The following is a 16,293-nucleotide window of genomic DNA, read 5'->3' on the forward strand; positions in this document are numbered from 1 at the left end:
CTAGAATTTATATGTGTGTGTTAGCCCAGGATACAATTAATTTATTGTCAATGAAAATGTATGTTCATTATTTATTTTAAAGCAGGGGCGGAGCCTGAGGGGTGTCCGAGTGGCACTGGATACCCCTGACATCTGGTTGGCGACCCCGGGTGCCACCCCACATTTCATTCGCTACTGGCAGTTTAATGCCTATCGACATCTCATTTCACCTCTTGTTGAAAGAAGCATTTATTTTGACGTTCGGCAGCGGATAAGTGATGGAAAGATCGGATCCTTTTACTGACTTGGATCTTTGAGTGTCGTTCAGCAAAATGAACGAAGTCATTTCATTCATCATGTGACAGGCTCTACGGTTCGCCTCCTAAGTCGGTCTTTGGGGTTTGGATGTGAGTCTTGGTTCATTTGACACGTGACCTCCAGACTCAGCACTGGTTCATGAGTCTTTTTTCATTCTTTTATTATTTACAGCTCACAGTCAGAGTGTTGCAGTTGTTTGTATCATGATCAGTACATATCAGTATTTGGTGGTGTAGTGGGCTAAAGCACATAACTGGTAATCAGAAGGTTGCTGGTTCGATCCCCAGAGTCACCACCATTGTATCCTTGAGTAAGGCACTTAACTCCAGGTTGGTCCGGGGGGATTGTCCCTGTAATAAGTGCACTGTAAGTCACTTTGGATAAAAGCATCTGCCAAATGCATACATGTAAATATTTTATTCCAAGTGTAAAATGTGTTAATACATTATGAATGCATTATGAATGTTTGATTTGGGTCTATTCCCAACACACATAAGAACATACAAATAAATAAATAAATAATACAGGGATGCATCATGAAGGAAATATAAACGACAGTTTATATAAAATCAACTCAATAAACAAGCAAAGTTTGTAATTAAAATATTATTTATATCGTCAAGCTGGTTCTCACCTCCTCCTTTCCATTAATCCCTTTACACTGGTGATGAAATCTAGGAAGGAGGAGGGATGCACCGTAGTGGAGTTCTTGCCGCTACCATCCACTCCTGCCTGGATGTGGAGGAATGGCCGCCGATCGCGAGGGGAGAAGTGGCTCCTGCCGGGGGGATACCCCATCCAGCCGCTAAACGCTTGCGGGGTTAAGAGAGGACCGGCGACTGCGAACGGGGAGGGGCTCCCGGCTGACTGCCTGGAGCGGGAGAACCGCTGCCAGGGGTGGGGGAGACCCCTTCCGTTCCCCAAGAACGTGGCGGGGCGTTCCGTCTGCCAGGGGCCAGAGGACTGCCTCCGATCCACCCGGGGAGGCATGGCTGTTATCCGTTAGAGGGTGGAGATGCTAGCACCAAGCTATGGCATATCGGAGAACCGGCGAGTTTTTTTTCCCTCTCTCTCCTCTCTCTCTCTCTCTCTCTCCCACTGCTGCACCGCATTGGCTTTTTCCTCTCTTTTAAATTTTACAGTGTTTTATTGTTGGGGGTACTGCACTGTTACAGTTATTCTAATCATTATTGTTTCCCCTCCCCTATCCCCTCCCAGATTCAGGAAGGCAGGGCTGACCTACCGGCAGACAGGGCGTGAGGCACGCCCTCCCCCAGGGAAAGAAGGGGGTGTACCCATGCCGGGGGCTACCCAGCCTGAGAGAACGAGGGAGGAATGTGTCGGGGCGGAGGGCACTTATCAGGCTAATCAAGCCTCAGAGAGGGATAAAGGCTGACTGCGGATGGTGGTGCGACAGAGAGAGAGCGATAGAGCGTTTACGGGCAGCTGTTGGCCTTTATCCCTCTCGGAAGAATCACGACCCGGCCCCGCCCTCCGCCATGTCACAGATCGCTACTGTGCCACTGTTCAATTTGACAGCCACAGAAACACACTTTACTGCTCTTTTCCTCTGTTTTGGTCACAAAATTATCTTTGGAGGGCGGGGTTTTGGAATAAGGGGCGTGGTAAATACAACCGCTCAGTCACGTGAAAGCTTCAGAATGCTAAAAGCGCTGACAGCACATTTAAGGATGCATGGTATGCTAATTCTCGGCATTAGATACCCAGATGACCTACTTACCTGAAACGCTTGTGACAAATAAAACATCGGATTTGTTAAAGACATTCCTCCAGTCATCCACAAGCCTTCATTATTTGTTTGTCGGGAATCCGCGGTGTTCAACCAGAGATCTTTTACTATAGTGAAAGTGTAACAGTCAACTAGCGTTAAGACAGTTAGTCACCATTTGTCGATATAATACAAATGATTGGGGAGAGCCGTGAACTGACCCCTACCTGTCGCAAAATCATCCGTGACTTTTCTAATTAAACAGCAATTTTATCGTAGCAACTCCACACATAGTTCGATCCAAAAGGATTGTTTAGTGTAAAACATGTTGAAGACTAGCTGAGTTCATTAAATGATGTGTTGTTTCCTAACAAAAGCAGTTTATTCAGCGTAAAGAAGCATCTCCTCCGCAGACATCCATTCAAATAAAAGTGTACTGCAAATGCTATTTTAGGCTAACCTTGTAGGCTCCACTATGTAGACGAGTTCTGGTTAAACTCAATCAGACTTAATAAGTTTCCTAATAGCGGCTGGAATTGCTTTCCTGAATGTGTGAATTGGAGTGAAATCAGAGATGAGGACTCGAGTTAGTCACATTTTAATAGACTTCAGACTCGACCTAAAATAACTTCAGACTTGACTCAACTGGACACAAAGGACTCGTGAATATTTAAAAAGGACTTGAGTTCTTTAACCTTAACTATTAATATCTTAAAGGAAGAATTTGTGTTTTATTTGTATGGTTATAATACATCTGCTTCAGTTCACAATTCCCCTTGTGTCATGACCGACCGGACCCTTATCATAGAATTTGATGATGTATTTCCACGTAAACCCCCCGAAATGGGATAAAAGTCCCATGAAACATGATGGCACTCGCCGTGCCATTTGTGCTCACACTCACATTTGGTTGTGCCCGAAAGGTGGGGATACATGGTGTCTGTCGTGCGAGCTCCAGACCATTTTTTCCAGCCGAGAGAGATCGTGTGGAAATCGTGGGGCTTGTGTGGTGTAAGAGGAATTATGAGTGGAGCGAGCAGTTCACAACTTCCCGATCATTTTTTTAAACTGTCTAAAAAATGTGGGCACTGTCGGCTTGAATTGAGGTGTGTGTGGTTGAACGAGCCGATTTGGCAATCAGTAGAAGGTGTTACAACTCATATGATCAATGCAAACTGAGTGTTCATGAAGCTTTCGCACATTTGGAGAAAATCCATCCATCCATCCATCGTCAACCGCTTATCCTGTGTACAGGGTCGCGGGGGGCTGGAGCCTATCCCAGCTAACATTGGGCGAAAGGCGGGGGACACCCTGGACAGGTCGCCAGTCCATCGCAGGGCCATTTGGAGAAAATGAGTCGAGCTAAATCGGTGTTTTCCCCATAATATTCATGACCACATCACTGGGAATGATTCTACAGAAATGCCATGCTGTCCTCTGCTCTTCAAACAAATCATTTGCTATACGGGCCGCGCCATAAAACAATCTTTATCACTCTGACGGACAGAGATTTAACATTTCCATCATGGTCTATTTTTACTCATCATACTTGCATTCATTTCAATTCTAGGGTGACATTTAGGGGGATATAGCATCTGTTATAATAGCATATGCACACAATAGTGGATATGTGATAGAAGATTTTTTTTAACTCTCCAAACGCGTGTCTAGTGGAACAAAGGACTTCTAGGTTGAATGTTCTACCTGTCAATCAACAGCTGCGCTAAAACCAGATGTTTTTAACTTTGCTGTGTGCGGCTTTAAAGCACATTCACATAGACAAGAAGACCTCATGGATCTTCTTCAGAATGTCTGCTATCAACATTCAAGCGGAGACACAGATGAGAAGGACGTAGCCTACATCTAATCCTGAATAATACAGGTAGTCTACTCCAATAAAATATCTTCCAAGAATAACCGACAGAAACGGTGAAATGGCAGAAAGTTCAAGAACATATTCTCAAAGGTTAGTCACATTAATTAACACCAATGGCGGTCTTAAGCATCTGGGGGCCCATTTCAAGTGCTAATGCCCCCCCCCCATATAAAACCATAAATGCATTTGCATCAACAGCTTAGCATAAAAATAATTCATACAATTCCCTTAATTAAAAACTGAAACAATGCTGTTATTTTTGCTTTGGAATTCGGAGAAATCTCGCCCTTTGGCAACTACTTTTGGGCACTGAATAGCACTATGTGTTATGTGTCAGCTGACATAAAAACAGCTTAAAATATTTCCTCATATTAAATTAACAACAACAGCAATAACATATTTTGTTTGGGAATTGAAAGTGTCTGAATCTTCTGGTGGTTTATAATGAATTGCGCTTCGTGCTATTTCAGCACCATGGACAGCTCACTACAGGCCTGGAGACAAAAAGAAGAGGGAGAGACCGAGGGGGAACAAGCCAAGCGGGAGAGAGAAATTACAATTGTGGGAAAAAGAATTAGTGGGTCGCTGCCTGTACAAATTGAGTGAAATAAGTAGTTTATTTTATTAATACTATTCTTATTACTAACTTCATTTCTGCTACAATGTGTGAAAAGACTCACAGCTGATTCAATCTGAGGTAGTCCTGTGCTTGAGTGCTGACAATGCTCTAATAAGTTTATCTTTGTCTAGTGATCTCATTACCTCATGCTCAGTCGAAATCTGATCAAGAGCTGACAGATGCTGCTGGAGCATGGTTGACCTCAGATGCGTTTTGATGAGCTTTAGTGAAGAGAAACTTCTATCTCCAGTCGCTACAGTCTGTCACACTGTCACATGAGTCGCAGAGCAATGCTGAGGTTGGAATACAGTTCAACTAAGTTGTTGCTGTAAATGTAGTTAAGAATTTGCAAGCCAATGGTTTCTTTCGCAGTCACGGCACTGACTGCAGCCGACAACTCATGCAAAATGTCCACAGCATCCACATCGCCAAGTGTTCTCTCCATGTTTATGCAGCTGTCTTTCAGTTTGCGACTTTTGGATGGCCTTTTTCATTTCCTGTCTTCCATAAATGAAGCCAAACAGACTTCTGGAAGAAAAACATCTCTCCTGAATTGATCAGCGGCTGACACTGTAGTATCCACATTTTGGGTTTTGTTTTTCAGATTCTTGCAGTAGGAAGGACTATTGACATCGCCATCTCTTCAGCTCTTATGTCTCTGGCATCTGTTTGGGTGGATGAAAGACTCAGACTCCAGTGTTAAAGACTCGAGACTTGACTCGGACTCCAGTGTTAAAGACTTGAGACTTGACTCGGACTCCAGTGTTAAAGACTCGAGACTTGACATTGACTACAGTGTTAAAAACTCCAGACATGACTCAGACTCCAGTGTTAAAGACTCCAGACTTGACTCAGACTCCAGTGTTAAAGACTCCAGACTTGACTCGGACTCCAGTGTTAAAGACTCCAGACTTGACTCAGACTCCAGTGTTAAAGACTCCAGACTTGACTCGGACTCCAGTGTTAAAGACTCCAGACTTGACTCGGACTCCAGTGATAAAGACTCCAGACTTGACTCAGACTCCAGTGTTAAAGACTCCAGACTTGACTCGGACTCCAGTGTTAAAGACTCCAGACTTGACTCGGACTCCAGTGATAAAGACTCCAGACTTGACTCGGACTCCAGTGTTAAAGACTCCAGACTTGACTCGGACTCCAGTGTTAAAGACTCCAGACTTGACTCAGACTCCAGTGTTAAAGACTCCAGACTTGACTCGGACTCCAGTGATAAAGACTCCAGACTTGACTCGGACTCCAGACTTGACTCGGACTCCAGTGTTAAAGACTCCAGACTTGACTCGGACTCCAGTGTTAAAGACTCCAGACTTGACTCGGACGTCAGATGAAAGACTTGTGAAAATCACAGAGTGAAAGTGTCACGCTGAAGATGTTAGATGTCTTTATAAGTTGCTGAAAAACTATGCTCGTAATAGAAATTAATTTGTGCAGTACTTTCACGGTAACAGGTTGCAGGTAACGTGGCCGCATTTTTAAGTAAAATTTGTGTTGTTGCATTTAAACATGGGCGGTAAAACATTATATATTGTGATGGGTTATATTTACATTATTTTCAGTCATTATTCTTATTATAAATATTATTTGGCGTGTGCACCCAAGAGACTACTTTAATTGGTACCGAATTTAATAACTTGAAAATAATAAAATTTGGTGTTTACTTGGTACCCACATTTACAAAACCAAGCAATACATTGTATTTTCTATATCCTTTAATTTATTAACTTTTTATATCTAAAAAAAACTGTCATATAGGCAAGACTCTTACAGAAGTCATTATTATTTTTTCACAGACTCTTAAAAAACATATAAACATGCACAAAAAAAGCACTCTCAAACTGTAGAAATAAAGAGAAATATTTGTAGATATTGATCAAATTAACTGCATCCATTTTGAACTAGAAAGCATCATATATATCCCTTACAAACAGGTGCCATGACAATCATAGTTCTGCCAAAAAAATGCAATAGTTTCTACAGGTATTGTTAATAATAAATAAATATAACCAAACCTGGTGGGAACTTTTAGTCAAGAAAAGATTTTACACAGTTTGAAAGTGATACCATATGAATTTAAAAAAACAAATTGCAGAAAATATTGGTTGCAATGGTAAAAGTTTCATACATTTGAGAATAAAAGTTTCCACAGAGCAGATATGATCAATAAAGTTGTGTCACTGATAGTGAACTGATGTGAATCTGGGCGGCACAGTGGCTCAGTAGTTGGCACTGCCACCTCACAGCAAGAAGGTCCCAGGTTTCAGTCCCAGCTCAATTGCATGTTCTCACTGTGTTTGCGTGAGTTTCCTCCAGGTGCTCTGGATTCCCCAAAAAACATGCAGGTTAAGTGAATTGGAGACTCTAAATTGCCTCATAGGTGTGAGTAAGAGCCTATCAGCCACTGGGAGTTGCATCAGGAAGGGCATCTGGCATAAAACCTGTGCCAAGCCAAATATGCAGATCACAGATGGTCCGCTGTGGCAACTCCTAAAAGGAGCAGCTGGAAGAAGGACCACGAAAAAGCTGCAAGACACAGAACAGGACAGAGCGATTGTTTGTAAACAACTTATGCCACTTTGACAGACACTACTTGCATATTTCTGCTTCACAGCTACATCAACTCTTGAACTTACTTAATTGACCTACTTGAACTTTTTGTCTTGTTCTGACAGAATTTTTCCGGCTTTCTCTCAACCCGTGGTTGCTGAATGAAGAGATGTCGTCTTAGTAAGAGCGACTCAAAACTTTGAACTTGCCCACCTATCTCCTCGCTCTTTCTGATTCTTTGACATCTTCCTGTTTGGCGAGTGAGCAACAGTAACAGCGGTGTGCCGTTATGTCCTCATGACCTGTTGGCAGCATCACATCCGCACCTGACAGCGCCTCCGACTCGATTTATATCGTGGTGAGAGACTGAGTATATCAAAAGATATTGTGGAAAACAGCCAGTGCAACAGTGTGAAAGAGTGCACTAATCGGAGCACATTTGCTCTTAACAATTTCAGTAACCATTACTAAGGAAATAATTACACGTATATCAAATTATATCACAACCCAACATCCCAATTTGGGTCACGACCCATAGTTTAAGACACTGAGTTAAGCTTTTTGCCTTTGCCTATTGTACCCAGACGGATAACAGATCTCTCATTACTAAAAACAAGTTACAGTAAAGTCATTGAAATGCTTGATTACTTGCCTCAGTTGGGGGGTGTTTTGATGAAGGACGAATTTGTTTTGTACCCACCCAGGGATGCTTGGTGCTTCTGTGTGGTTAGGCGTTCTTTTATATTGTTATGCAGTTGCTAGGGTATTCTGGGTGGTTGCCTACCAAGTCAAAAGATAGACTCATGATTTGAGGAACCACTGATGTGTATGCCACAAACGTTGCCTTAGCAAGCTCCACTAACTATAATAAGAAGTAAGTAAGAATAAGAAATAACTTAGATCTAGGTTCTAGCAATAATCTAACAAATTCTCGCCTCGGGTTATGCATGCATATTCAGTCCAGGAAGGTTATATCATCAATACCTCATGAAAAAATTATTAATCGCAGCAAATAAATTCTGTAGGCTTTCTAAGAGAGCTACAGTTAACAGAATCAGACTGAACTTTATTGGGGATTTCTCCTGAAGTCCACTATCATCACCACTTTTCTAAGCCTGTACAGCTCAAGGTTGTTCTGACCACACCAGACAGCTAGCTGATCAACCTCCTGTTTTTATGCAGACTCGTCACCGTCATGGATAAGGCTGAAGACCGTGGTGTCGTCAGCAAACTTCAGGAGCTTGACAGTGGGGTCCATTGCAGTGCAATCATTCATGAACAGAGAGAAGAGTTGCAGAGAGAGAACGCATCTCTGAGGAGCACCAGTGCTAATAGTGAGGGTCCCAGATGTGAGTTTCCCCAGTCTCACTAGCTGCTGCCTGTCTGTCAGAAAGCTGGTGATCCATTGACAGATTGGGGTGGGCGCGGAGTGCTGGGTCAGTTTGGTCGAGAGAAGATCAGGCATGATGGTATTGAAGGCTGAACTGAAGTCACAAATAGGATCCTTGCATAAGTCCTAGCTCTGTCAATCTATTGAAGATCTGTGAGAAGATGGGGGCTAGTTGGCCAGTGCAGACTTTAAGATAGGCAGGTGAAACACTGTCTGGGCCTGAAGCTTTCCTAGTATTTTGTTTCTGAAAGACATGGCACACATCCTCCTCACAGATCATAAGTGCAGGAGGAGGGTTCTAGGAGGGGTGTGTGTGTGTGTGTGTGTGTGTGTGTGTGTGTGTGTGTGTGTGTGTGTGTGTGTGTGTGTGTGTGTGTGTGTGTGTGTGTGTGTGTGTGTGTGTGTGAGTGTGTGTGAGAGAGAGCGTTAGTGTAGCGGTTAGCGCGCTGCGAACCTGGTGACCCGAGTTCGATTCCCACTCATAGCCAACACCAGTGACGATTATCTGAACCGGTCCCGGGCCTCCCCTAGGTCGACTCAGCCTAAAATGAGTACCTGGTGCGGTGTGTAAACATTGCCACTGGGGAGACAAAGGCAGTCGGGCGTGGTGCTGGCCACCCACCCCCTCGTGTACCGTTCCGGCCTTCATAGGTGTTTGCTAACAGCACTTGCCCCTACAGTCTGTTAAGGCTAAATGGGGATCTTTGTCTTTGAAGGGAAGATCAGAGCGGGTGAGGGGTATGAGACCTGGCTTTTCAAACCTTTAGTAAAACACATTCAGTTAAATAGTTTCAATATGCATCTCCCAGTGTCATATCCATAGAAACAGAGCAAATGGCTCGTCGCGTCTCTCCCGTGCTCGCGTTGTCATTTCCTACATTTTCCAAGTACAGGTAACATGTTTGGTATTACGCAAATGGTCAAATCAAGTGAGCGAGGAACGCTTTTTGTTCACAATGAACATTTTTAGCGAAATGAACCAAAGGCTGCGTGCAAACTGTACTCAAACCACCTCACGAGATGGTCTCAGCTCAGTCCGCTTTTAAGGGGTCTGAGATCGTTTGGTGTGTTCACATATGAACCACAAATCCTGTGACCTGCGCTCAGACCCCTCTCTTTATTTAAATCATGTCTGCATGCTATGCAAACCTTTAGTCATTGTTGTGTTTGCATGTGTAATTAGTTCTTATGTACAATTATTAACTTTTATTTGTTTGGAGACATTTTTGGACACTAAATTATATTTGTAGGGCTTGTTACGGAATGATGTATTCCTTGTTATTTCTGTGTGTTTCTTGTTGTCTGTTATTTCTGTTTGCTCTAAGCAGGATCAGCTGTGGGATGGCTCTACCCCTTTAATTGGCGTGGGTTTAAATCTCCAGCTTCCGCCCTTTGAAGTCGAGCTGTTGCGATTCCGGTCCGGTCGCACTTCTCCTGTCTCCTCTCCAGCCGTCAGATCATCAGTTGTACCTGATTTAGATTGTTATGTTTTTTGTTTTATTTCTCAGTGATGGTGTCTTGTAGGGTTGACCTGCCCTTTTCTTTGACATCACGTTCATTCTGTTTTGTTAGTGTACTTAGGGTAATTTTCTGGATTTTGATTTGGATACTTTGAGGGAAGTTAGTTTGATATTGTTTATGATCTGTTTTGTTTGTTATTTTGGGCCTTGGGTCTTCCTGAAGATTATACACTCACTGGTTTATGTTACTCTGGAAATACTTACATTTTATATCTGTTTATTTTCTTTATCTTAATAAAAACGTTTATCGTTTTTTCCTGAATTTTGGGCTCATTGGTTTTTCTTTTGGTCTGACGACTGGGCGTGGGAGTCATGTTCTTTTTTTGTTACGATTTAGCCTAGACGGATCGTAATAGGGCTATAACTTTTGATTGCTTTTTCGTATCAAGTCACAATTTTATACTGCTACATTTGACATGATTGGGAACAAAACTAAAGTTTTTTTGGAGCCACCTTATTTACACCCAGAGATATATACAGTAATATGAAATAAGAAAATAATAAGTACATTTTTGGCTCAAGTTTTTTGTGATTTTTCACCAGTTTCTTAAGCTGCGAGTCTCAGAGTGTATCATAATCTATATCATAAAAAAGTAAAAGTTTTCTTTAAAAAGATTTTTTATAATACGTTTTTTATAAGCCTTTAATTTTGGCTATGCCACTGAAACAGGAAATCTTTAAAAACACCTTCAATGCTTAAAGGATTAAATTGGCAATATCCTGGTAATGGGGTAGGTGGTTTTCTTTGGATGGAGACTGTGGAGTCTTAGTGGATGTGTGTGTTGTGGGGGCCCAAAAGGGTGGTTTTGCTTAGGGCCCCAGAAACTACCACAAGTTCTGTATTCACTTTTCCATCTTAAGTGGATCTACACTTAAGTCCACATGTCTCTGAAGTTGACAATCTTGAGAAAAGGAGCCAGAAAAGCCCTTGATTTAGATCTGAGAATGTCAGTGTAGAAGAAGTCTTCTTGGATGTGAGGAATGTGTTTTTGATTGAAGCAAAAATTCTGTGATGAACATAAAATGTCCTTGTAATAACTGTTTACTTTTAAATAGTCTACACAAGCACCATTATACAGTAAAGCTGTTTATTGCATGTACAGTGGAGTCTAAAAGTCTGAGTTCACACCGAAAATCAGGATTTTGTTTCTTTTGCATTAAAACCTGGAAGAATTTTTTTTTTCAAATAATTCAGATACATTTTTTTTATGATTTTCACATTTTAATTTCATAACAAAATTCCATTTAATTGAGTAACCTTTAACAATAAAATAAAAAAATAAAATAAAAAATAGAAATATTTTAACTGTATTTTAATGGAATTTTTTTTAAATGGAAAATTCCTAAAAATAGGCAGAAATATTTTTTTTTGAGTGTAAGATGCAAAACGAATAAAACATATTAAAGATTCCTCACTAATTGGTAATGAATCATATGTAAGAAAATTTGTGAGATTGACCGTTGTCTATTCCTTTGTTCAGGTATTTACATTTCCAGTGCTCCATTGTTGATATAACACTTTTTAATAATGTGTAATTTTGTATTAAATGAGAAAAATGCAAAAGAGAAGATAATCTCAGACTTCTGGACCTCACTGTGAATGTTTCCTGAAGAGAAAATGGTCTTATTTACACACCAAAACCTGAAAAGGCAATATGAGAACGATTTTTTGGCTTAGTGAAACCAGCGTGCATGAGGAGCCCTGCTTTGCATTTGCATCATATTCAGCTATGAGAAAGATTGAATCTAGTGAACCCAGTTATTAAAAGCTGGCTAAGGAGTCGATATGACTCGATATGCCTTTTTTATTGTGCTTCCTATGTTCACTTTCAATTATTAAAAAAACTGTCAGTCCATACCAACACATTACCTTGCACCTAAGAAAGAGAAATAGATTTATAGTATCCATTTGGAATTATATCCTCACTTCTGTAAGCACAAAAAAGCTTGAAGTTGGAATAGTTTACTCAAAATGCATAGTTTCTCCTTTCTTTCGCTTCATTTGGACACGAGAATATAAATAGAGTGTCTCTGAAATGCAGAATTGCGTACTTTGAAATGTATGACTAAAGGAAATCCAGTGGATAGCAGGTTACATATGTTTATAAGAGCGCCATAGTAAAGTGGGCCAATGGGAGGGATATATCATAAAATATGTAGGATGGCTGTCACTCGTCGTGTTCCTCCATCAAGCGTTTCAATAATGCACTTTGGATTACAGCTGCTCTTTTCCAGAGATGGCATATTTTCAAATGCACCATGGGAAATGCATAGAAACTTGAGAAGAGCGTCCAGAGAACTGCCGACATGGCAAGAAAGAACCGTCATTGATATTGGTGAATAAAAAGTGAGCTGTGTAGGAAGGTGCTTTTATTGAAGTTACCAGATCTGATACTTTAACATCTCTTATTGTTTCTCCATTGTTTCAATTTGTCCACCCGTTCTCACTCCCGAAGTGTCAAAAGAAGCCGCTTGTGCAAGAGCCCAGCGTACCTACATAAACCAAGCGTTTCCAGTAGCTGCGGATTAGACCTGCACAACGTCCAGAAGGAATTTTGGATCATTCTTCCTTACAGAACTGCTTCATCTCAGACATATTCATAGGATGTCTGGTGTCTCTCTTGAGGTCATTCAAAGCATCTCTATTGGGTTAAGGTCTGGGCTCTGACTGGGACACTCCAAAAGATTCATTTTCCTTTTTTGAAGCCGTTCTGTAGTGGATTTACTTTGATGTTTAGGGTCATTGTCCTTCTGAATCACACAACTTCTATTGAGCTTCAGCTGGTGCACAGACACCCTGACATTATCTGTTGGATATCTTGATAAACTTGGGAATTCATTTTTCCCTTGATGATGGCAAGCGGTCCAGGCTCTGAAGCAGCAAAGCAGCCCCAAATCATGACGCTCCCTCCACTGTACTTTACTGTTGGGATGATGTTTTCATGTTGGTATGTGCTGGCATACATAGCGCTGCATATTCTTCACAAACAATTCAACCTTAGTTTCATCAGTCCACAAAACATCTTCCCAGTAGCGTTGTGGAGTTTCAATGCTGTCTTTGGCAAACTTCAGGTGCACAGCAATGTTTTTGTTGGAAAGCTGCGGTTTCCTTCGTGATGTCCTGCCATGAACACATGCCTGTTTAATGTTTTCTGTAGCGTAGACTCATGAACAGAGATGTTAACCAGTTCCAATGATTCCTTCAACTCTTTATCTGTCGCTCTAGGGGTCTTTTTTGTACCCCATTGATCATTCTGTGGTGTTCCCTTTGAGTCATCTCGACTGGACGGCCACTTCTAGTGAGAGTACCTATAGTACTAAATCATCTCCATTTATAGACAGTTTGTCTAACTGTGGACAGATGAATATCTAACGGCCACTTCTAGTGAGAGTACCTATAGTACTAAATCATCTCCATTTATAGACAGTTTGTCTAACTGTGGACAGATGAATATCTAACGGCCACTTCTAGTGAGAGTACCTATAGTACTAAATCATCTCCATTTATAGACAGTTTGTCTAACTGTGGACAGATGAATATCTAACGGCCACTTCTAGTGAGAGTACCTATAGTACTAAATCATCTCCATTTATAGACAGTTTGTCTAACTGTGGACAGATGAATATCTAACGGCCACTTCTAGTGAGAGTACCTATAGTACTAAATCATCTCCATTTATAGACAGTTTGTCTAACTGTGGACAGATGAATATCTAACGGCCACGTCTAGTGAGAGTACCTATAGTACTAAATCACCTCCATTTATAGACAGTTTGTCTAACTGTGGACAGATGAATATCTAACGGCCACTTCTAGTGAGAGTACCTATAGTACTAAATCATCTCCATTTATAGACAGTTTGTCTAACTGTGGACAGATGAATATCTAACGGCCACTTCTAGAGAGAGTACCTACAGTACTAAATCATCTCCATTTATAGACAGTTTGTCTAACTGTGGACAGATGAATATCTAACGGCCACGTCTAGTGAGAGTACCTACAGTACTAAATCACCTCCATTTATAGACAGTTTGTCTAACTGTGGACAGATGAATATCTAACGGCCACTTCTAGAGAGAGTACCTATAGTACTAAATCATCTCCATTTATAGACAGTTTTTCTAATTGTGGACAGATGAATATCTAATCTCTTCCAGATGACTTTATAACCCTTTACAGCTTTATACAAAGCAACAATTCTTGATCATGGGTCTTCTGAGATCTCTTTTTAGGAGGCATGGTCCACATCAGCAGATGCTTCTTGTGAATAGCAAACTCAAAATGTTTGAGTGCTTTTTATAAGTCAAAGTAGCGCTAACCCACACCTACAATCTCATTTCATTAATTGGATGCCAGGTGTGCCAAATCCTGACTCTAAGAGCTTTTTTACATATTTTGCCCAGGGGTTCACTTATTTTTTCCGCAGCATTGTGAATGTTTAATGTGATGTGCTTAATAAAGACAAGAAAGATTATAATTGTCTGTGTGCTGTTAGCTTAAGCACATTGTGTTTGTCTATACTTGTTACATTAATAAATATGAGATCACATTTTATGACCAATTAATGCAGAAAACCGATGGAGTGTGTACTCCAGGTAGGGGAGGAGGTATTGCCCCAAGTGAAGGAGTTCAAGTACCTCGGGGTCTTGTTCACGAGTGAGGGGACAATGGAGCGGGAGGTTGGCCAGAGAATCGGGGCAGCGGGGGCGGTATTGCACTCGCTCTATCTCACAGTTGTCACGAAAAGAGAGGTGAGCCGGAAGGCAAAGCTCTCGATCTACCGGTCAATTTTTGTTCCTACCCTCACCTATGGTCATGAAGGCTGGGTCATGACCGAAAGAACTAGGTCACGAGTACAAGCGGCCAAAATGGGCTTCCTCAGAAGGGTGGCGGGCTTCTCCCTTAGAGATAGGGTGAGGAGCTCAGTCATCCGTGAGGAGCTCGGAGTAGAGCCGCTGCTCCTTTGTGTTGAAAGGAGTCAGTTGAGGTGGTTTGGGCATCTGGTAAGGTTGCCCCCTGGCCGCCTCCCTAGGGAGGTGTTTCAGGCACGTCCAGCTGGGAGGAGGCCTCGGGGAAGACCCAGGACTAGGTGGAGAGATTACATCTCCACACTGGCCTGGGAACGCCTCGGGGTCCCCCAGTCAGAGCTGGTTAATGTGGCTCGGGATAGGGAAGTTTGGGGCCCCCTGCTGGAGCAGCTGCCCCCACGACCCGACTTCGGATAAGCGGTTGAAGATGGATGGATGGATGGATAATGCAGAAAACCAGCTAATTCGAAAGGGTTCACATACTTTTTCATGCCACTGTATTATGAGCACCTGACCCCACCTCTAACATCTAAACCTAACAAATTCTCAACAATATAAAAGATGTAAAAAGCCGATAAATGTACAGTCCCAATTCATAAATAAAAAAGTATACATTGTTGGTAAGATTACAACATGAAAACCATGTGTGACTTTTGCATTATGATTGATCATTCATTATTATAGCTATAGTTTTCATTAATTATCACAAGCTGTCACATGCCAGCCTAATATTGATCTCCTGGATTAATAAGCTGTACATGCAAAAGACTGACAGATAATCAATCATGTATCATATATTTAATGTATTGCTTTTCAATGGTTTGCTCCTTATCAGGACCTATCCGATTCAATAATGCTTTTCCTCTTTGTTAAATTGGATTTATATATGCTAATGGCCTTTTACTGAAGTTTTCTATAATGGTTGAGAATGACACATTTTTCTGGCAACATTTTCTCTTGTTTAATTAAAGAAACAGACAATGTTTGTCTTACGTTCAGCGTTTGCGCTCCCCCTTAAAGGAATGGCTAATGTTGTATAATGAAAGCAATATTAAATCATGTCTATTGATACAAAAGATATAATTGTGGATGTAGGTCTCACATATAAAGTTAAGCATTCGGAAGGATGAATGCGATGCTCAAATGGAGGAAAGGAGAAGGTCTGTCTGCCGTCGGTTCATCGAGCTGTTGACCACATTGATTTTCTTTCTCTTATTTTGACACTTAAAGCAGAGAGTGGTCTGGATTTGTCGTTGCCTCTTAAAGTCTTTCACTGGAGCAAATCCTCCCCAGGATGAACAAGTGATTATGGGTAATTATGTGTGGAGAATGGATACTCAAGGAGAGGCGAGTGTTTGGAGTCTGACAGTCAAAATGCATCAAAGGAAATAGATATCACTAATACAAGCTGTAAATATTCTTATTATTTTGTGAAGTGGAAGACCTTATTGTTAAATGCATCCTCTTTTGAGCTGAACACATCAAGTATTAT

The sequence above is a fragment of the Xyrauchen texanus genome, chromosome 44 (genome assembly GCF_025860055.1).
Source record: "Xyrauchen texanus isolate HMW12.3.18 chromosome 44, RBS_HiC_50CHRs, whole genome shotgun sequence".
Lineage (NCBI taxonomy): Eukaryota > Metazoa > Chordata > Actinopteri > Cypriniformes > Catostomidae > Xyrauchen > Xyrauchen texanus.